The sequence below is a fragment of the Chiroxiphia lanceolata genome, chromosome 16 (assembly GCF_009829145.1).
Source record: "Chiroxiphia lanceolata isolate bChiLan1 chromosome 16, bChiLan1.pri, whole genome shotgun sequence".
Classification (NCBI taxonomy): domain Eukaryota; kingdom Metazoa; phylum Chordata; class Aves; order Passeriformes; family Pipridae; genus Chiroxiphia; species Chiroxiphia lanceolata.
In genome coordinates this window covers 11,699,755-11,720,554 of record NC_045652.1, presented here as the reverse complement: position 1 = coordinate 11,720,554, position 20,800 = coordinate 11,699,755, and the positions used below count along the sequence as shown (strand labels likewise).

The following is a 20,800-nucleotide window of genomic DNA, read 5'->3' as shown; positions in this document are numbered from 1 at the left end:
CGGTCTTGAGGCAACAGCACAGCTGTTCCCATCTTCCTTTCCCAGCAAGTGACTCACAGAAGGATGCTGCTGCTTGGAGATCCCACTGGTAGCAAAGCAGTTTTGCCCTGGAGTTCTGCTGCTTCGTGTTTGTGCTTGCAGTGATGCTTGGAGGGCATCGAGAAGTGTGGTAGGGCTGAGCAGTGGGACAGGAGTGTTACAAAGGGCTGGAAAGCAGAAGAGGATGTGGTGCGTCTGGGTTTGGAGTGTTTCACATAGGAGACGTGTTTGTGTAACCTCATAGTGCTGAGAGCCAAAAAAGCTTCATTGACAGAGCAGAAAACCAGCTCCTGTTCAGAGCAGGATTTGAGAAGAGGTATCGTATGGATGCAGAGGAGAGCACCAGCTTCTGAGTCCTCCCGCAGAGAAGATGTGAAGCAAAAGGAGGAAGGGAAGGGAGAAAACACTCTTTCAGGCAGTTTGGCAAAGAAGGGAGCGAAGAGAAGGCGTGTATAAGAGAAGTAGGAGGAGAGGGGAGAAGTGATCCAAGAGTTCCCATGAGCATTAGGGGAAGAGATGGCCGTGTAGGTAATGTGCCACACAAACAGGAGAGAGCAAAGCAGCCTTGGGAGGAGAGAAGAGCTGGTAAAGGGCCTTCAGAGAAGAAGACAGGGGCTGATTTAGCAAGCAGCCTTGTGGCAAAAAGCAACGGGCAGAGTCAGCTTAAAACCAACTTCCAGCATGACCTCCTGCATCAACCCATACCAGGACAAGAGGAGGCAGGAATGATGACATATAAAGATGGGATGGACAGTATGAAGCATGTGGTACATGCAGCTCTATTTTATCCGAACATTATTTTAACCTGTTTTCTCTGAAAACAGAGCAAATCCTTGGTGGCCAGTCTCTATTTTTCCTGCCTTACCTCAATATCTAAAACCAGTGAGAGGTTGGAGAGTTTCCTTCTAATTACCTTAACAAAGAGTGGGTTAATAAATAGCTTGATCATAGTCTGAGTTCCTATATGGGAAGGAGATTTTGGCTAGTGAAGAGCCCTTTAATCTATTGGACAAAAACAGAACAAGATCAAATACTGGAAGTAGAAACCAGAAAAGATTAGAAAGAAGGAAATGCTTTTGTTACAACAGGGGTAATTAGCTATTGGAACTATTTATCTCAGTATGTGGGGGATTCGCCGTCACTTTGAAGTGTCTAAATGAAGATGGGATATTCTTGTACAAGAAATGTTCTAAGTCAGCTGGTAATTATGATGTTGATTCAGGAACTTTGCTTAATTCACCAGCTTGTGCTTTTCATCAATTTTTAGATTGGCTGATTCTTACGGTTCTTTTGAGCTCTGCAATTTGTGAACCTATGAGAAATCAGGGATAGTGCTGACGAGCAGAGCACCTGAGAGTGCAGATACTGGTGCTGGGAAGTAGTACAATAGTGCAAAAGGCTCTTCTGAAGCAGGAGAGAGAAATCTGGGGCAACAGTTACTAACAATTTGGTATTTCTGCTGAAAAGAAAATGGTTTTCCTGTGTTTCAGGAGGGATCAGGCTGCAAACCCACCTTAGGTAGGGTTTTCCAGAGGCAGCTGGAGATGCTGTCATCTCATCAGACCCATCATACCATGTGGGTTCTGTCACAGGACTGACAGTGCAGTGGCTTTGTTTGTCCCAGCTCGTAGCATTCGTCTTTCAAGCAATTCCCAAACATAATTTATCCACTCACTGGCATACCTTACTGACTTCTCGTTATCCTCGCTCGTTTTATGGTTAAGGACAGTTGTGGGGGGTGGAGATTTCATTCAGGCAATTAAGGAAAGAAGTTATCCGAGCTGGGCTTAGTACTCAGGGCTCCAGAGCACCGTCTCATTTTAAAATTACTAATGGAGCGCTAGGAAACGTATGTCTGCTGTTGGCCTGAATTTGATCTTCCTTTCTTAAATAAGAATAATAAAAGAGGGAAGGGGGCTGGAGGAATGCCACAGCACAGAGCTGTCTCTGCTGGGAGCCGGATGGGGAACGCCAGAGGCTTCAGTGCTTGTTTGTGTCTCTGGCAGCCTGACCCCACGGTGAGGATAATCAAGTTGAAAATTAAATCAAATTTCAAATGTTAAACCAGCCAATTAAAGGCGCAATCACATCAAAACATGCATTTTTAAAAAGTTTTTGTTTACTCTGTCATAATTAATTTATTTAGCAAGAAAACTTCTGTTTGTACAAAATACTTGTTAAATTGATCATGAGCGGTTCAGGGAGCGCAGATGCAGTGACATAGGGGCATAGCAGAGCAACAGTTAACCAAAAGTTCCCTAAAGATCTGTCTGAATAAGTTTTATGGGGAAAGTCTTCTCCTACCACGAACCAAACGTGATGTATCTTTTTTTCCAGCTGCGTGACTGGAGGCACGATTGATGTTTGTGGCCTGTCCATTAACCTTAAAAGTGTCTTTGATCAAACAGCTTACCATCTCTTTCCTTTGATTTCCCTTGATGCCTCCCTTTAGAAGACTGAATAGCTGGTGAGTTGGATACTGGACTCCTTGAAGTTATCCCTTACCTGTGTGATCATAGCATCAGCTTATGGCATGTGAATAATTTTCTCTTTTTTCCTGCAGCCCAGCATCCCTGAATTTCGGGATCTTTTCTTTATGTTTAGGCAGGTTGGTGTTTATTTTGCCTGTGGCCTGTTGCATAAGCTGGCATATTTAGGAGGAAATTTTTTTTCTCTCTTGACATTCCTCTTGGAATGTTACTGTTTGAACATCTTCCAGTAATGAAAGAAGGTGGATTACAGGTGTGTCTTTCACTTCTTACTATATGAGATGAGGGTTGCAAGGTTCAGTGTATCAGGACATTTCAGAAAGCTTCTTGCTTCCTGCTGGTGCCACCTCTTACTATGGCACTGGTTATTCTGCCCGTCTTGAAACTCCATTTGAGGAATGACAAGTGCAGATTTCTAACGCTAAAGCAATGAGGGAGTAGCTGCTGAAAAAGCCTCACAAAAGCATGAATCTTACAGCATGGGAGGGACCCAGAGAGGGGCATGGGCACCAATGGATCAGCAGCTGAGAGAGGAAAGGCAGAGCTGGGATCCCCAACCCAAGCCCCAGGTGGATGACCTGCTTTGCTTTGGCTGTGGTTTATAGATCTCCTGAATGGCAGTGGCCAGGAGACAGTGACAGTGTTGTCCTCCGTGGGGCTGGGGATGACCCAGTGGTGCTGACCTGGAGAACCACTTGTTCACACTTTGTGATTCATGGGGTAGCTGGATCCATCTAAGAGCAATTGACTGGAAAGTGCTGAGGTGAAGTCCTAAGAGAGAGAGTTTGCTTTTCATCATCCAGCAGTGGTAAATTTATGTGGAAAGGAAGAAATTTGACATTCAAAGTCTTGAATTCCTGATGCTTTTTCCCTCTCCCAGCCTCCTTTTTGTTCAGGAATGGAGAAGGACTGGAAGCAGCCACTGCAAGTTTGCAGTTGCCTGAACTTTTCGTTATTAATTAATCCCATCTTTATTCGCACAGCACTCTCTTTGCCTCAGACTGTGGGCAATAAACGCCGATCAAGCAAGCAGAGATGATAAATTATCTATTTAATAATTAACAAATTAGTCCTAACAGATGGAACCAAAACAAATTTGTCTGTATGTGCACACAGCACACGGCTTGCCTTCCCCTGTTTGTCACGCTGGGACGTCTCCAGAGATTTCAGCATGTCTCCACTGATCTCAGGTTAGTCACCCTCACGTGCCACAGGGGCCACTCATGAGTTTATCTCTGGGTCTGCTGTGGCTCTTTCCAGATCTGACATTCTCCACATGCCAGCAATGAATGAATGAGGCAAAGCAAGATGTCACGGAGGAAAAGAGAGATGGATAAGAGAGGGAGATCTCAGCATTTTAGGGTTAGTTAGGATGTAGAAGCGTCCCTGCAGAAGGATCAGCTGTCTGTTGTGATATGTTATGTTGAATTAATAGAGATTATAGTCCCTGTAATTCTTTCTACTATTATCTAGCAAAGAATAAAAAGTCAATGCACTGCCCAGTTAAATAAACATGAGGCACTACAGTCATATGAACATAGTATCCTGTGAGCTAACTGTGCATATATTATTCATCTCCAGTTATTATTCATGACCTTTCCCTCACACCGTCATGGCTCCATCACTTGTGAATTTATAAGTTCATTAATAATGAGTGTCAATTAATAATGTATTTTCATTATATCCATTGGGTATATTTACAGCATTCATAATGCATTCAAATAACTGATTTGAGGTGTAAAAATAAAACCATAGCTCTTCCATGGGCCCTTACCTTTTTGATTTTGAAGAGTTACTATTTTTGTGAATAATCCTTCCTGCTCCCATTGCTGTGTGGCCATGCTGTGTAATAGCCTGCCATCTGCCACCATCGTGCTTAAAAAGGCTCGAATCAAAGCAGGAAATATCGTTATTGTGTGAGATTAGAAGAAGATGATCCACAAATCCATCATTATTGAAAGCGACACCAAAATGGTGAGAGCGTGGGAAAGGTTTGAAGTTCAGCTGCTTCCTTCTCCTCTCCCCCACCAGTTGCATGTGGTTGGAATTGAGGAGCACAGTCAGGTGGAAAGAGGCACCCTGGATCCACCCAGGCTGCGGGAAGCACTGTGATGCTCTCGGGAGCACGGAGATTTGCTGGGGGTGTTGCTGTGATGTGTACCTGGGACCAACATGCCGTAGCAGGTCACACTGTTGTGCTTTATTTTAATTGAAAGACGCCCACCTCATTTCCTTCCTCATCTGCAGCACTTTAATCCTCTGGTTTTTTTAGAACCTGAAAGTTTTTGTAAGTTCTCCTTTCCTGTTTTCTTTTTTTTTTTTTTTTTCTTCTCAGGAAGAAAACTCCAAAATACTTTTGTTTCTCACAGACATCTTTCCCTTGGCTCTGCCCAGGGAAGCACTGGGCACTGGGTTGCAGATCATTAGCTGGCTTTAGACACCGGAGTCTAAACATTGGAGACTCTGCCACAGATAAGCAGTTAACATAACTAATCCTCTTTCAGTTCCACTTCAGGTATGCTGATAATTCTTATTTTATTTTGTCAGCAGTACTTTGAGTTGCATTTCTTGGGTTTTATTTCAGTGTTCATAGCCCATGGTAACACTCAACCAGTAAATAAAATTCACCTTTTATCTGTTCCCCATTATAGACATAGGCTGTGTGCTTTTAAACAGATCCAGGAATATTGAGTGCAATGAAGATACCACCTTCAAAGCACATACTTTATATCCAGACAGGACAGGAAAGGCTACCTCCAGCCCCATGGAATTGGAAACGCTTAATATGAGTCAGATATCAGTGAGAATGTATATTATTTTCTCTTCTAACTAATAGGATTTTTGAATAAAGCTAAAGCTGATATGTCTGGCTGAGTCCCTGCCCTTTGTGAGAGTTGCAGCTTCACCAAATGACAAAGGGTTGAGCTATGTGAATCCTGGGTATCATGTGTGCTTGCTGGAAACAGCTGCAAAGAGATGTAAAGAGGGAGGCAGATGAAGAAAGCCGTGAACAAGGGACAGTAAGTGAACTCTTTTGTATTGGCTTTAATCAAAACATAATGAGGAGAGTTAAAGCATAAAGCAGGGGAGGGATTTAGCTTGTGTCAGCCTGGAGGAGGGGGCCATTAATTTCACTGTATCATTTTGAATTGCTTTCTAGAACGTTTACTCATCCATCTTTTCCAACCAAGCACTTCACTCTGCCTATCATAGTTCATTCCTTTGGATTTAAATTATGAGTCTGTATTACACTAAGTATCTCTCTTTGCTTCTTGTTTTTGTGTTTGCTTATTGAAGCCATTTTGGACCCCCAGAACAGTTTCATGCTCCACTTAAGTGGCCCAAGTTAACTGGTAGCCTGTGCAGGCACCTTTTCCTTTGGACAGCATTGCCAGAACAAGCCAACCAGCAACTGATGTGATGTGGAGTCAGCGAGTGTGTACAGTGGATAAATGTGCCTGACGCTTTGTGATAGAGCTGGTAATTACATTTCACAGTGAGTGGTATTAATAGTGAAAGGAGGCTCTGGCAATGCTGCATGAGAATTGGTAACAAGAGAGGCTGTAGGAAGAAGAGGGAGTCATTTATTAACCTGATGAATTACAGAAAAGTGGACTTTTCCTCATAATGCAGAGGAACTTTCCCAGACGTGATGCCTTTGAGATATCTCAGGGCCATTGATGACATTGATGATACTGAAACCTCTTTTCTTTCTTTTTATCCCATTTCTGACTCTTATGACTTCCATCTCCCTGCTTATGCTCAGATACTGCATCACTTGGCTTTATGCTGCCTGGTGCTTGGCTAGGGATTCACAGATCTTGAGGTCTGAAGATGAAAAGTTTTAGAAGATTTTTCACCCTGTGGAAGAAAAGGTGGTGAACTCTGAACAGGAAGAGAGTCAGCTGTTGGTGTCAGATAATTATCAGGCATATGGGACAAATGTCCTGCAAAACAGGATTGTCTGTCAGTATGGTCTTGGGGACAGATCTGTGCCTATGTAGGAGACATTCCCATTCTGGCAGACTTACCAAGAAGCAACAGAAGCTGTTCTACTTCAGTCCTCCTAGGCAATTTCTTACCATTGCATTTTCCATATAAAATGTCTTTGAGGAAGAAAAATAATCTCTCCCAAAGTTTCCATTTTATGAAAGGTCTTTTCCTCTGGATCCTTCTGCTCCTTACTGCTCACACGTCCTCTACGTTCCAGCCACTCTCTTGATTTTCCTGAGGTTTGTCAGTGTTCACTGCATACCCAGAGCCGTGTCCCAGGTCTGGACTATTTCCCTTCCAGCCCAGCAGCAGTGCAGGAGGGACAGTGCTGGCCCAGCCGGTCCATTAGTGCTCAGAAGGGATCTAAAGTGCCTTCCAGCAAAGGCTTAGCTGTCGGCACAGCCGATGCACAAAGCCCCGGCTTCTGGCTTGTGCAGTTCTCTCCTGGGGTTCTTAAAAGGAAAAACGTGCCAGCTCTGGGAAGGAGGACAGCACAACGATGGAAACAAGCCTGACTGGAGAGAATTGCCGGGATTTTAAGGTATTAGAAGTGCTCCAGAACCAGAATGATTTAACGGTGTGATTACTTCTTAATGCAACTCTCTGAAGATTTTTTTATTAGATTTCCCCCTGCCCCATTCATTCCTTCTAAGTGCTGTGGAAACAGGCAAGCTTGAAATAAACACCTGGGGCTGTTATACTATATCAGTCAGTTTAATTAACTTTTAAATCATATAATGTCACCTGGATACCTTTCTAAATTCTACAAACCTGTGAGATAGCAATAGCTGCAGCTCTATTCAGTTACCACCTTTGATAAAATCACCTTTTGGAGGCTGCAGGGTTCCCCTCTGCCCTTTCTTCCCTACAGATGTTCTCTCCTTCAAAGAACATAGGCTGGAACCAAGTGACTTGTCGCTTAAGGGCTTGAAAATATGTGTTGTTGGGACAGTGTCAGGTGGTATCCTTATGAGTTGGGGTCAGTGGAGCAGCTCTCTGGTGTCCAGAATAGCTTTTCATTGGTGGTTTCATAGACTCTGTATCCATGTGACAGTTTATGCTCTTGGTCATGAGATGGCCTTACCCAGTGAGTGACAGACAGAGGGGACCATGCATTAGGGAGAGATTAAATGTGTCCTGTGGTGATTAAAGCTGCTTGGCAGGGAAGTCTTTAATATTAATTTGTGCTCTTCTCTGATACAAGTTGCCTTTTTACTGGTGATTCTCCTACCTTAAGAAGGTGCCAGCTGTGCATTTCCCAATGTGGGGTCTGTCAGACTCAGTGAATGTTTATGGTAGCATCCATTCATGTGGCATTTTCAAGGCATTTAGAGCAGAATCACAGGGAAAAGAGCTAAAACATGAGATTGTCTGGTCCCTTCCTTGGCCCCAAGGAGGGAGCAGTCCAAGGGGTCTGTGTCTCAGGCTGTAGGCACTGAGCTCAGTCCACCCTGTGCACAGGAAACTGAATCTCAGAGGAATCATACATTAACTGTTTGGGCTAATCCTTTAGGCTATTTATTATTCCAGAAAAAAAAAAGGAAAGAAAAAAAGAAGTTATTTGTACTAATGGAGAAGTGGAACACAGAAGGATTAGGAGGCAAAAAGATGAAGGTACTGGGATTTGCTGAGCACTTCCGAGTTCAAAGTGCCCCAAAAGCACTAAGTAGAGTCCACATTTAAGGAAATGGTCGAGAGGCCCTTTGAGACACCTAAGCAGGGAGCCAAGAGAAAAAAACAGACGAGATGAGAACTAAACCTGGCAATTATTGGCATAGAAATTATGATGACTGAATGTGGGAGGGGGAAAATTCACTGAAAGAAAAGATCAAGGACTGCTCTCAGCATGGATGTGGCAAACAGGGTTTGTGGAGCAAGAAACAGAGAGGTCAGTATTGGGCTATGGGAGTGCATGGATGCAACAAATAGGAGGAGAGAAATTGGAAGCTTTAAGGGTTAATAGACCAGATACAAGTATGAAAAGACCTGCTGGTGAGAAATAGAAGGGCTGGGAAAGGCCACTGGCAAGGTCTCACTTCTGGTAACCTCTGAGGTGGAGGTGGAATTGATTGGCCGTGCAACAATGTCGCTGCATCCGCTTCATCTTTATTTAAAGTTGTTCCTTTTGTGTGTGAGCTCTTTCCTCAACCTCAGCAGTGTGAGTGAGCTGGGCTGCCGTCAGCTCTGTACCGCCCTGCTGTGCTCCTGCCCCTCCTTTGATGCTACGTCCGGGATATTTCCCTCCAGCTCATCTGATTTGCAGAAACCCAAGTGACTCTAAGCTTTTTTCCTTTCTTTTTTCTTTTTTCCTTTTTCTTCCCTGTCCTCTGCTCCGAATGCATTAGAAATCAGAAAGCTACATAAATGCAAGTCAAACCAAAGATTCCCGAGACCATGAGTGTGTAGTGCCAACGTCATCCTTGCCAGGAGTATGTGGGATGGTCATTACAAGGCCCTTGGCAGCTGAAGTGATGATGAATTTGCAGGATGTCATTAACCTCCCAGGATTTCTCTCTGGCAGTCAATGTGCAAGTTAAAAAGCTCCACCATTTCCATAAAACAGGGAAGGAAGTGGGTTGGGGCATGGCAGATACTTGGAGTGAGCTGTACTTCAGTGATGCAAGGGAGGAGCCATTAAGTTCAGATGCTGTATTTTGGTATTTTGATCTCTTTCCTTTGCAGCTTTTCTGACCAAGTTCTCCATCTTTTTCTCTCTCTCTGTGAAATGGGAGTGAGCTGAAGTGGCCGTTTCACACTGCTGCGTTGCTGCGAGTCGCCTGACATTGGTGCTTTGTTTCATCCCAGGGAAGGTCAAACGTGGTGCTGGGGGAGCAGCCAGCAGGAGCTCCCTGGAAATAATCAATAGAGGGAAGGTGGGGGACGAGTGAGCAGGACTGAGCGATAACATCTAGCCCATGTTTAATAAGAAGGGGAGAGAGAAGTGCAGGGCCAGGAAGGGGGGGAATGTATTAGGAAAGCCGAGACGTGGCGAGAAACTGCATGATAATGAGGCATAGGTGATAGCAAAATGATAAGTCAGCAGAGCTGGACGAGGTGGTAATGTCCAACTTTTCAATTCCAGGCAGGTACTGCTGCGTTTGCAGCTGTGGCTCTTCAGGAGCAGGAGACATGCGCCTGTGAATGTGAAACCGAGCGCGAGGCAACGGGGAGGCAGGAGCTGGGAAACGGGGTGCACTTGCTCCTTGGAGCTCAGGAGGTGCCAGGAGGGAGCAGGATACCAGGACCCTGAGCAAGAGGAAGGGAGGAGAGGGAGCATTTGCTCCTGCAGCTCTATTAGGCCCATGGACCAGGGGCCCATGGAGTAGTGCTATTGCCCCTCGCACGGTGTTGTGCCGTGTTGTGGAGGTGCACTGTGAACTCAGAGGTCCTGGTGCAGTTGACCTTTGTTTCCAAGGATGTGGCTGATGGTGTAACAAGGGCTCTGCAGGCTCGTTATGAATGGGCCTGTGATAGATCTGTGCACAGATAGCCAAAAATTAATAGCCTCTGAGAAAGAGCTGAGTTGGAAAAGTGCACCTACTGTAAGGCCACTGGAGCAAGGAAGGGATGGAGAAGCCAGTATATTTTTATTTCAAGTTCTGGAGTCCCCAGCCCCCGAAGCCACAATCTGCTGATAAAGACCTAGTTAAGTTCAAGGTTTTCTGTAAATACGAGTGGCACACAATGCTATTTCACCAGGAGCTGTTGAGTGATACAGTGACTCTCCCTGATGATCCTCCCCAGGGACTCATGCTGATATCCTGACTGCGCCAACCATGGCACACAGATGCCACTTTAAAAAGAAAAGTTGCTCTGCTTAACATAGTTTGCTTCATCTGTGCCTTCAGCTTCACTCCTGAAAATAGTTTTGACTGTGTAAGTGTCAGAATAGACAATCTTACTGTTTCAGACTGATTTAAAATCTTCCCTTTAGCATCACATGGTCAGGAAACAAACATTCATCCTGTTGGGAAAGTAAGATGCATTGCTTTCCAGTGGCCCCAGAATCTAGCCTGGAAAGTCCTAAACTTAATGCACTGCAGTTTAGTGACATGTTTGTCTACATAAACTCTACTTGCTGATGTTTTTAAAGGTCTCTGGACTTAAACTAGCAAAGTAAACTTGGCATGATAAACAGAGAGGCAGTTTTTTAGTATATATATATATATATATTTATATATATTTTTATATAGAGAGCGATGTTTGGAATAAAGATTATCCCATTTTGAAAGCATTTGTAAACTCAGCTTTGGAATATCCAGTCTCTTATGACTCTCATTTCCCTAATTCTTTTTAACTTGCAGTTTCACACTCAGGACAGGAGGGAGCCTGGCTCGAGGTGGACCTGCTGTGAAAGCAGGTTGTATCAGGGGGCAATGCTGCCATGGGTCACCAAGCCCTTTGCTTCCTCATCCAGTGAATCCTCCCAATACAGAGCTGGGATGCTGCCAGGCAAAGGAACAGGCAATGCTGGCATGACCCCCATTTTTTGGTATTTCATTACCATGGTTGACATAGCTACATATATGGATTCAGGAGCAAGCAAAATGTCCCATTCCCTAGTCCAAGGTTTTCTGGCTGTCTCTTGGTGCTGGAAGGCAAAATCTCTCAAACTGTCTTTTTTTTTTTTTTTTTTTTTTCAGAACAAGATGTTTAATATTAACACTGGTTATCTAATTGCTCATTTCAAGGAGGGCAATAACAACTTTCAGAGCTTTGGAGACTTAATTTTCTGCTGGATTTATGGGCAGCCACCCAGATCTCACCAGCATGGTTTCTTTTCTCCATCGTCTGTATTTTTCCAGAGAACAGTTTAAAGATATTCGAGTTCAAGCTATTTCACATCCATCCTTGGCTCCCCCATCTTTTCTGTTTCCTTGTTAAATATAACAGTGTGTTTATGATATTTTTAACATTTTTACAGAAGATCAAGCCAGTCAGGATACAGTTACAATACCCTGGAAAGGCAGATGTATTTGACATACTTGACTGTGAACTATCAGCATCTAGGGGGTGATAGTGGATAAGGTAAGGAAGAGTTACCTGAAGAACATTTAGGAAGAAAAAATGAGAGAAAGCTCTGTTCTTCCGAGGCATCACCTGAGGAGGATCTACTGCAAATTACCAACAGACAGGATTTTACCAGCTCTGAACTATAAAAGCGAGTTTTAGTTAAGCGTGAGCCTGCATGTGGAGGTCCCGGGGCTGAAGTCCCTCCACCCTTTAGCGCAGCCATTCCTCAGTGCTGTGAGCTCTGCACAAGAATTGAGTCTGCATTTAGAGCGGGTGTCGTGGTGTCTCGTTAAAGCATCAATGCTTGGTAAACCCTGATGGCTTTTCAACAAGCATCTGCCTGGGAAGAGGGAGGACTGTCACAAAGTGCCATGCCAACAGAGGCCACGTAGCTTGTGCTGCACATCATTTCTTTCCGGTACAAGCTCTCCTCCCATAGGGTGAGAAACGTATGGATCAGTCATACTGCCTGCTCCGTGTCCTATAAATTAGAGAAAGATGCAGCTGGTTCGTCTTTTCGTTTTCTGTGCTCTTTAATTGCCTCTTCATTATATCATCCAGCGTCCCTTTCTCCAGCCTCTTCCATATCCATCTTTGAGAATGATGAGCAGTCGAGTGTGATATGCCCCGAAGGTGACTGTCAAAACACGCTGAATTATGCAGTGGTCTGGTATTTCTTTTCTTCTCTCTCTTTCTCCTTTGAGTATTCTCAGGAGAATAGTTGCAGCGATCGATTGGGAGGTCAGGATTGGCTTTTAGTTTGGGTGGGACACTGGATTTTGTATTATTTAAAATGTAAACCTTGGCAAGTTTTTCTTTGCATTGGGGCTTTACATACTGTTGTTCTGGATTGTTGTGGTGTCTCCTTCTTTGGAGATAATTGAAAGACATCTGGATACACAGTCCTGAGTAACGTGCTCTAGGGAACTTGCTTGAGCATGGAGGTGGAACCAGGTGACCCATTGTGGTCTCTTCCAACCTTACCCATTCTGTGATTCTGTGATATAATCCTGGGGCTTTGTGGATTGCTCTGCATATCCGACAGTGCGCTCCATCTTGTTCCCCACACTGTGTTCCCAAGTTTTTTGTTTAGTTTCAAATGACTGACTTAATTAGCCTTCTGTTGGCCAGATATTTTTGTGTAATGACATCTTCCCAGGGATTAATCTGATTTTTTCCTCCTTAATTTAAGATCCCTGGAACTAGTGCTATGCTGGCCTATGCAGTTCCCATCTCTCCCTGTCTATCACTGCCGTAAAGCTGTGGTTAGAGAAACCTTCTCTCCCTTAAGGCAAAACACGAAGAGATGCATGTAGGCTGTGCTGACATTATCTTTGATAGCTGTGCTCGAGCTTGGCGGCAGCTCACAGGGCCAGGTGGCTTCATCCAGCTGTCCCCATCCCCAGTGGAGAGAGCGCTCCGTGGAGCCAACGCTCCCATATGGCTGAGCACCCCTGCCTGGGGAGCCCCTGGGGCTGGAGGCAGGGTGAGATCCGCCTTCCCAGCGACACAGGGAGGAAAACTGGCAGTGCAGATGGACCCCGAGCCAGAGGTGGGCTCTGCCTGGCCCCAGGCTGGGAACTGAACCACGGTTGGATCCATCCAACCAACCCTGACAGCCAGGCTGTGCTGCTCGGGGGGGTGATTCTCCAGGGATGTGTCTTTTAAAGCACATGGCAGTCACAAAATTTAATTGACACATTTCAGAGTCTTAAACCTGAAGTGCAGCCTGGGGAAGAGGGGATGCCTTTTAGGCTTCTTTAAAGTAATCCAGGATTTTATGTAGTAATAATAATAATACAACAACAACAATAATAATAACAACTACTTATCTAGGACCTACACAAAATCATTGATGTTTGCCTTTGCCATCAGCTTAATGTGCGTTTTGCTGATGCACAACTCCTGGTTGATACTGTTGCATAAATAAAATAAGCCCTGTTAATTTTAAACTCCTTGAGAAACATATACATGCAAAAATGTAAAGCTTATTCATGGAAAAATGGCAAAATCAGCAGGAAAAGAGAGAGATTATTTTCAACAGTGTCCTTTTAATTAGAGCGATAATTAATTCTTTTCCCTGACATGCACATACAGATTACTCTTTTAAAATATTCCTGCTTGAAATAAAATGACTTAAAGCTACATAGCAGAAGAACAGATCATAAATCTAAAAGAGAAAAATCAGGGCTGTGCATATTTTGAGCACCCCTTTGGAATCCAAAATGGTCACTGGAATGCATGCCATAAAAATCTAATGGCAAGGTGAACAAAATGCTCCTCGAGACCCAAGTGCTGAGAACAAGCAGAGGCTCTGTGCAGGCACTGGGGCCGATGAAGTGGAAAATGGAGTTAATATATTTTGCACATACACAAATCACATCAACTGTGCTCCTTTCCAGGGGACAAAATGCTTCATACTGTTGGTCTAGATGCACTGCCATAACTTTTTCTGGCATTGTGGACTTTGAAGGTTGCTCAGGGAGGAATCTGTTTGGAAAGTGGATGTGGAAGCAAGTGACCACTTCAGAAAGGTGAAAGAAAGCCAGAAGCAAGTGTGGGTGGGAGGAGAAGGTGGTGGAAAGCCAATGACAGTGCAGCACTGAAGCTGGGTTGGACGTGGGGTGTCCCAATGCTCTCCTCCCCAGGGAAGTGGTCACAGCACCTGCTGGAGTTCAAGGAGCATTTGGACAAGGCTCTCAGGCACATGGTACGATTCTTGGGGTTGTCCTGTGCAGGACCAGGAGTTGGACTCAATGATCCTTGTGGGTCCATTCCAACTCAGGGTATTCTGTGATTGCTCAGCTGTGCGAGGTCACAGAAAGCCTTTGGAGAGCCTGTTCTGTTTGGTGGGGCTGGCTGGCTGTGGAACATGGAAGGATTTCACTGGTGGAAGTGGTCTTTATGAGACAGTCTGAGCTTTGATTGTGGTATTGGAGAAACGACAGAGAAAGGTGGAAAAAAAAGAGGGCAAGACATCAAGGGCTGCTGCAGAGGCCAAAGGTGAAGAGAGGGGAGAAAAGAAATGTGTTTCTGGAGGAATCCAGGCATCCCTTCCTTATATCAATTTTTATTAAATTATCACACAATTCCCTTTATAACTCCCTCAGCCATACCAGAGGAAGTCACTGTGTGAAAGCCAGACCCCAGCTTGCAGCCACTTGCTCCCAACCAACATCTCTGCAAGCCAGCACCAGTGCCTGGAGCTCAGTCTCTCAGTGCCCTGGAAAGCCGGTGAAATGCGTTCGGCCCGGCAGGGAAGCATCTCAGTGCTTCCCTGTAATTAGACTTGTGAAAATGCCTCCATGGAGAAGAAGAGCCTGAAGACCTGTTCCTGGGTGGGAGATTTCTCCTGAAGGCTGATCCTGCAGGCAGGTAGTGCCAGCCCAGCTCGGAGAATTGCATCGTTGAGTTGTGCTGCCCGGCCAGGGTTTAATTTCTTATGGCGGTGATTAAGACTACTCATTTAGGGACATAAAAGGAGTTGGCCTTCTAATTGCGTGTACAGATGTTTCCAGACATAAAGCAAAATGATGCAGGGAGGCTGTAGCATCCTGCTCGCTGTTCCGTACAGAGAGGCCAGTGCCAAAATGAGGAATTAGAGGGACAGCATGAAAAGTAAACCTAAGGAGCTTCTGTTCACTTGTAAAGTAGATCATGCTGGAATGGTCATGAAAGGAGAGGTGGAGAGAGAATGTGTATGTGAGAGGATGGAGTTCACATTGTCCATGCTGGGTTATTTAGCTCCACCCAGGGCAGGCACTGAGCCACAGAGCCACAATCAGCAGTGCAGTCATGAAGACCTCACCAGCCCAATCTCCAGTGGTGCTAATTAAGAGAAAAGAATTTCCTCCATTTCCTTTTTGACAAAGTGATTTCCACACATGCCTTTATTCAGTTACTTTTCTCCAGGGATCGGCACAACAGGGAAATCCTGTTTCCTTTGTCGTTGCTGTTAATTAAGGTAGGGCTGAGGCACCTTGATGAACCTCAGGTGCCTCTCAATTTGCAGAGGGCTTTGCAGCACTGAGACGAGCTGCAGGGCTGGAGACATGTTTCACTGGGAGCCCCAGAGGTCCACAAAACCCTTGATTAGAGGAGGGAAGTCTGGTTCATCGAAGCTCTGTCTGGAAATACAAAAGACTTGTAATCATGTATTTCTGCCTGCTAGAGTGGTCTAAAAATGGTTTATTTTTTGCCTTTAGAGGACCTTGAGTCTTGTCGTGTTAAGCTGAAGGCAAAAGGTACATGGTGTAGAAGGGGACCACAGGTATGCTTCCCAAGAGCACCACACCAAGTCTGCTTGTTAGCCTTTTGCCTTGGGCATGTGCTGCACACTGCCCTTCCTCCTGCCTCTCTTGGTCTTAGTGAAGTCCCATGTGGCTGGAGAACCTGTTGAAGAAATTTTCAATCCTGCTTGCTGAGTACAGGGACCTCATCTCCTTTGGAGAAAAGTGAAGGGTTTGCTCTTACCCTCCTGTGTTTATGTGACCTCTCAGCCTACAGTGCAGTAGATACAAAAGAGCGTTTTCTTCCCCTGATCTGAGGGGGAGTGGTGTGCACACACACAAGATTTCCCTGGATCATTGGGATTTGCCCTTGACGTCTATCCAGACAGGTGTACCCCGTCCTCATCCACTGCCACATTTCAGCCATGAGTTCCAGTGCTTCTCCAGGTACCAGTGGCTGCAGTTTTCTGGTGGGACCCACCCCTCCATATAAGTACCTTTCTTCTTTTGTTTAACAGCTCCCATTTTCATTTCTTGCTTGCCCTTGATCAGCACTTGGCACTGACTCTAGTCTAGAGAGGTTGTATAAGTAAAGGCAATCACAGCACGTGTCATTTGGGGAGATAAATGGTTAAATGTCTCAGCTTCAGCTTGAAACACGGGTTTTTTAGGTCTTTTCTTTGTTTGTTTGTTTCAGAGCACATCCAAGTTTTGAGGACAGCTAAAGGTGAAAGAGAATGACACCTTAATTGAAAGGGGTCAGAGTGTTGCAAGTTTCTCTTTCATTAGCATTCTGTGCATGTTCTTTTTGAAACCCAAAGGCTCTGTCCACTGTTCCTTGCTGGCCTTCATAAAGTGAACTCTGGGTAAAGGGCTTAAAAGACAATATTAAAAGGGGAGAGAAAGAACTGAAAAGGGGATTACAAATCCAATAAAAATTGCTCTCAAGAGTAGACAGTATCTGCTGGACAGGAAATATATTTGAGTTTCTGACTAGCTGCGAAATACCTCAGTCTCAGAAAGTTCTGAGCAGAGGGTAAGCCTGGATGCTCAGTTAATCATCAAAGACAAGCAGAGGACACTCAGCTGGCTCAGAGCTCAAGTCCCAAGTCACCTCATGCATTTTGCAGTGGCTCTGTCCGTGCGGGCCTTGGGGCACTGATGGAGCAGCAGCCGCTGGGGAAGAATTTGCTGATGGCTCCAAGGGTGTGCAGCCTGTGCTGGTGGGAATGGAGATGGTGGGAATGCTTGGTTCTGGAAGGTGACAGCCTGACTGTGCACTTAGTTCATGAGATTGGGGTACATGGTGGTCACATGGAGATCTTTGGTGGTCTAGGTTTTGAAGAGCTCTGAAAAGTGAAGATTCCAGGCTTTTGACCAGTGCTTGGGTGATAGCACTGGTCTCAGCTTTCCTCTGGAGTAGGGGGCAAGCTATTTGGGCATCCAGGTGTCAACAGCAGATTCTACTTCTAACACCCCACTGGTTTGTGAGGCATTATTGGCTATTGCATTTATCCCATGGAGATTATTACACAGGTAGTTTAAGGTTTTCAGCAGTATTTACCTATTCTGGATCTGATCACAGAGGGGAAAATGCTTTCAATCCCATCAGCAGGCAGTGGAGAAGACAGTGGCTCTGACACCACATTTCTGCCTGTGCTCCATTTCCTGAATGCTTTTGTGTTACAGGGTGAAAATTTTTAGGTTGGACCCGTTCCTTTAGTGGATGCTCTTTATGACTGTGTCTTTCTTCCAAGCAGCGGAGCGAGCGGGGGTGGGACAGGCAGGATGCTGGTGCAACCCCCTCTCTGTGCTGCCTTGTGTAGACTTTGTTGGAGTCTTTCTAAGAGCATCTGCCTCCAGTTGGGGTAATTAGTACTCTCAAGCTGTAGTAGTGAGTATCTCGTTGATGGAATATAAAAGTGAGCAAAATGTCAGTTCAGCACTGCGTGGAGGCCTCACTGACACACAGGCTGCTTCTGAAACTGCTGGCATTTTTTTTTCAGTTAATTGCCTTTTTAATCATAGTGAAATTGCTCCTATTTGCATGAATATTCCAACAGCAGGATCAGTTTGCTCTTGTCACAGATACTCACTACATAGCACATTCAGTTTTGTTTAATATGCCTCATATTTAGAGGCTCAAACTTTATTCCCTCTGTTTTATTCCTTTTGTTTCCCTCTGTCTGCCATAGGATAAGCAAATGTTATTTTATTTATTTCAAGAGATGTCTTGAAATAAATAAAATGTCTAGAGAAAAGAAAGCTCTAGGAAGACCTTATAGCAGCCTTCCAGTACCTAAAATGGGCCTAAAAGAGAGCAGGAGAGGGACTTTTGACAAAGGCATTGTCAGTGATAGGACAAGGGGGAATGGCTTCAAACTGACAGAGGACAGAGTTAGATTAGATATTAGGAAGAAATTCTTTGCTGTGAGGGTGGTGAGGCCCTGGCACAGGTTGCCCAGAGGAGCTGTGTTTGTCTCATCTCTTGAAGTGCTCAAGGCCAGGTTGGATGGGACTTTGAGCAACCTGGTCTAGTGAAAGGTGTTCCTGCCCATGGCAGGGGGTTGGAACAAGGCCATAGCTGGGGAGGGACAGCTAAGGGACAGCATGGGGCAATGAGGCACCGACCTCAGCAGCCCCACCAGGGTTGTACCCTAGTGCAGACATTGCTTGGACAGCTGTCCTGGTGCAGCAGGAGGAGCTGGCATGGCTGGGGATGCCCAAACCCAGCATGTTCTCCTGAGCAGTCCCTGCCTGGGCAGAAGGGAGGGCAGTGCTCCAACCTGCATTGGAGACCTGGCTCCATCACCACCCTTGGCTCATTAGCAGAAGGAAGATCTGCATTCCCCTGAAGGTGTCGGAAACAACCTGTGGTGACATGGATGTCCCAACTGCCTCAGGGGGATGTGCTCAAGTGTAGGTAGGGTGCAGTGAAAACACTGAGAAGAGTTAACAGCACGCAAGGATGGACCCATTCGCTCCCAAGGCAGTAAAGCAATGGGAAACAGGCTAAGCAATCAATCATCTCCAACTGTCAACTTTTAAGCAGAAAACATTGATTTTAATGGTAATTTCTGCATAAAAATTAATGGTGCTATAAAAATCTTAATTTGGAGTTTCAGAACAAATAATGTAATAGTAAAAGGCAGCATCCTGAAGTAATTTGAAAATGAATTAGGCCAGTGAAATCAAACTCTCCCCACTGAGATGCCTTTAATTGATCATCTCCATAACAGCTAGTTTACAAACATATCATGAGAGCGTTTGCTGCCCTGGCACCTTCCAGGCAACACGTCCAGCATCAGTATGGAAACCAGTCCATCCCTCCACATTCCTTCTGGGCCCCAGCGAGGATACGATGGGGAGGAAATAAATCAAGCGCAGTCATGTGGTCGGTACAACATGAGTCTTTGAGGTTTGAACTGGGGAAAAACATCCTCCCACAAGAAGCAGAAACCAGAAGTCTAAAATTAGCCAAGCCCTTCAGATTGGCAATAGGCAAGTGGTGAATCCCTGTGGATCCTCCATGCTGACAGCACTATTAATACATCAGCTGAGGGCTTGGGTGAGAGTGGGGAGAGCTGTGTGTGCATCAGGAGTAATATGTTTTAGACATCTGGTCTCGTTCATCGGAGCGATACCAGGGGCTGAGCTGTGATATGGGGCAGGAATGCTAGAGACCTTCTCTGAAATGTAAAAAAAAAAATGTGCTGCTTCTTACTTAATTACAGTCATGCCAGTTGCTATGTTGAAATGCTGCTTTAAAAGCCTTTGTGAGTAATTAGTGTCAAAAATATATGATCTACAAAGCCATAAACTCACAGCTTGGTAATATTACCAAGTACTAATTAAAAAAAGAAAAAAGAAAAGTCTCTCTTTCATGATAAGATTTCCAGCATAGAGAAAGATAAAAACGATGCAATTTGCAGATGATAGGAGGGGAAAAAAGAAAACCTGAGAGAAGGATTGAGGAGAGAAGAAAGTCAATATCAACAAGGCTGTAGATCTCTGGGTGATTTGGTAATGGTGAGGGTAAGGGAAGTGAAATATTGGAGTCTCATGACAGAAATATAGTCAGGAATATATCCTGGGAGCCTCCTGTGCTACAAAACAGAGATAAGGTTGAAGATCAGGCATTATGGGCGAGAGGGATAAAAATACTGCTGTATTTGGGACTAAACCTGGCACAGCTCTCAGGAGCAGTAAAGTATTGCAGGAATGTCCTTACTGGCAGACATACAGATATCTTATGCAAATCTGCAAGTGTGTCGTGGCATCTTGTGAGGGCTGTGTGACATCCCATCCATATTCCTCCTGACCAGTCTGGACTCTTCTCTGGACTGGTGTCACAGAAGCAGACCCTGTCTGGCAGAGGGAAACCAGGCTCACACATGGCAGCTCAGAGTGCTTGGTTATACTGAGATGAGGTGTTTATCCTTTGGAAAAAAGATTAAGAAGAGACCTCATTAAGGTTTAAAGAAAACCCTGCTGGGAATAAAAGATCAAGGCTATTTAGGTTATTGTCAAATACATGTGTCAGGGGACATAAAGCTAGTCTGAAGAAGGACCTGAATTCTATGAAATGTAAGCTGATTTTTTTCTAACAGCACTTAATAATGCAATTATAATAACAACTTGTGCTTTCTCATGCCTTCCAATTTAAGATCTGAAAGCTCTTCACAAACATGAATTAAGCTTTCAGGACTGTTGCAAGGTACAGCAAATACTCCTCTGTTTTACAGACTGAAAAACTGAGGAACAGCATGAGTACAAGGCAGCACAGCACGTGGAGGAGTATGTCTTTATTTTAATCGGGTTGGGCACGGCCTCTGGGCTTTGCCTGCTCGCTGTGTGCCATCCTGCAGCTGTGCAGAACCTGTGTCCTGACTGACTCTGCGGAGCTTTTCATTCCACCCCTTCTTCTCTCTGATCCCTCGACCTTTATGGAAATGGTGAGTCATTTATGAATAGGGAAAGAGAGCAGTAGAAGGTGGCCACACGGCTGTATGCTGCCCCACTGATGGCTCACACTGC

General features: G+C 44.9%; 1 protein-coding gene across 2 annotated transcripts in view; it reads left to right on the top strand.

Annotated features, from left to right (window-relative positions):
- The window catches only part of MAD1L1 (mitotic arrest deficient 1 like 1), a 356,738-nt gene that overhangs the window by 312,244 nt on the left and 23,694 nt on the right, over nt 1-20,800 (top strand). The window lies entirely within an intron of this gene.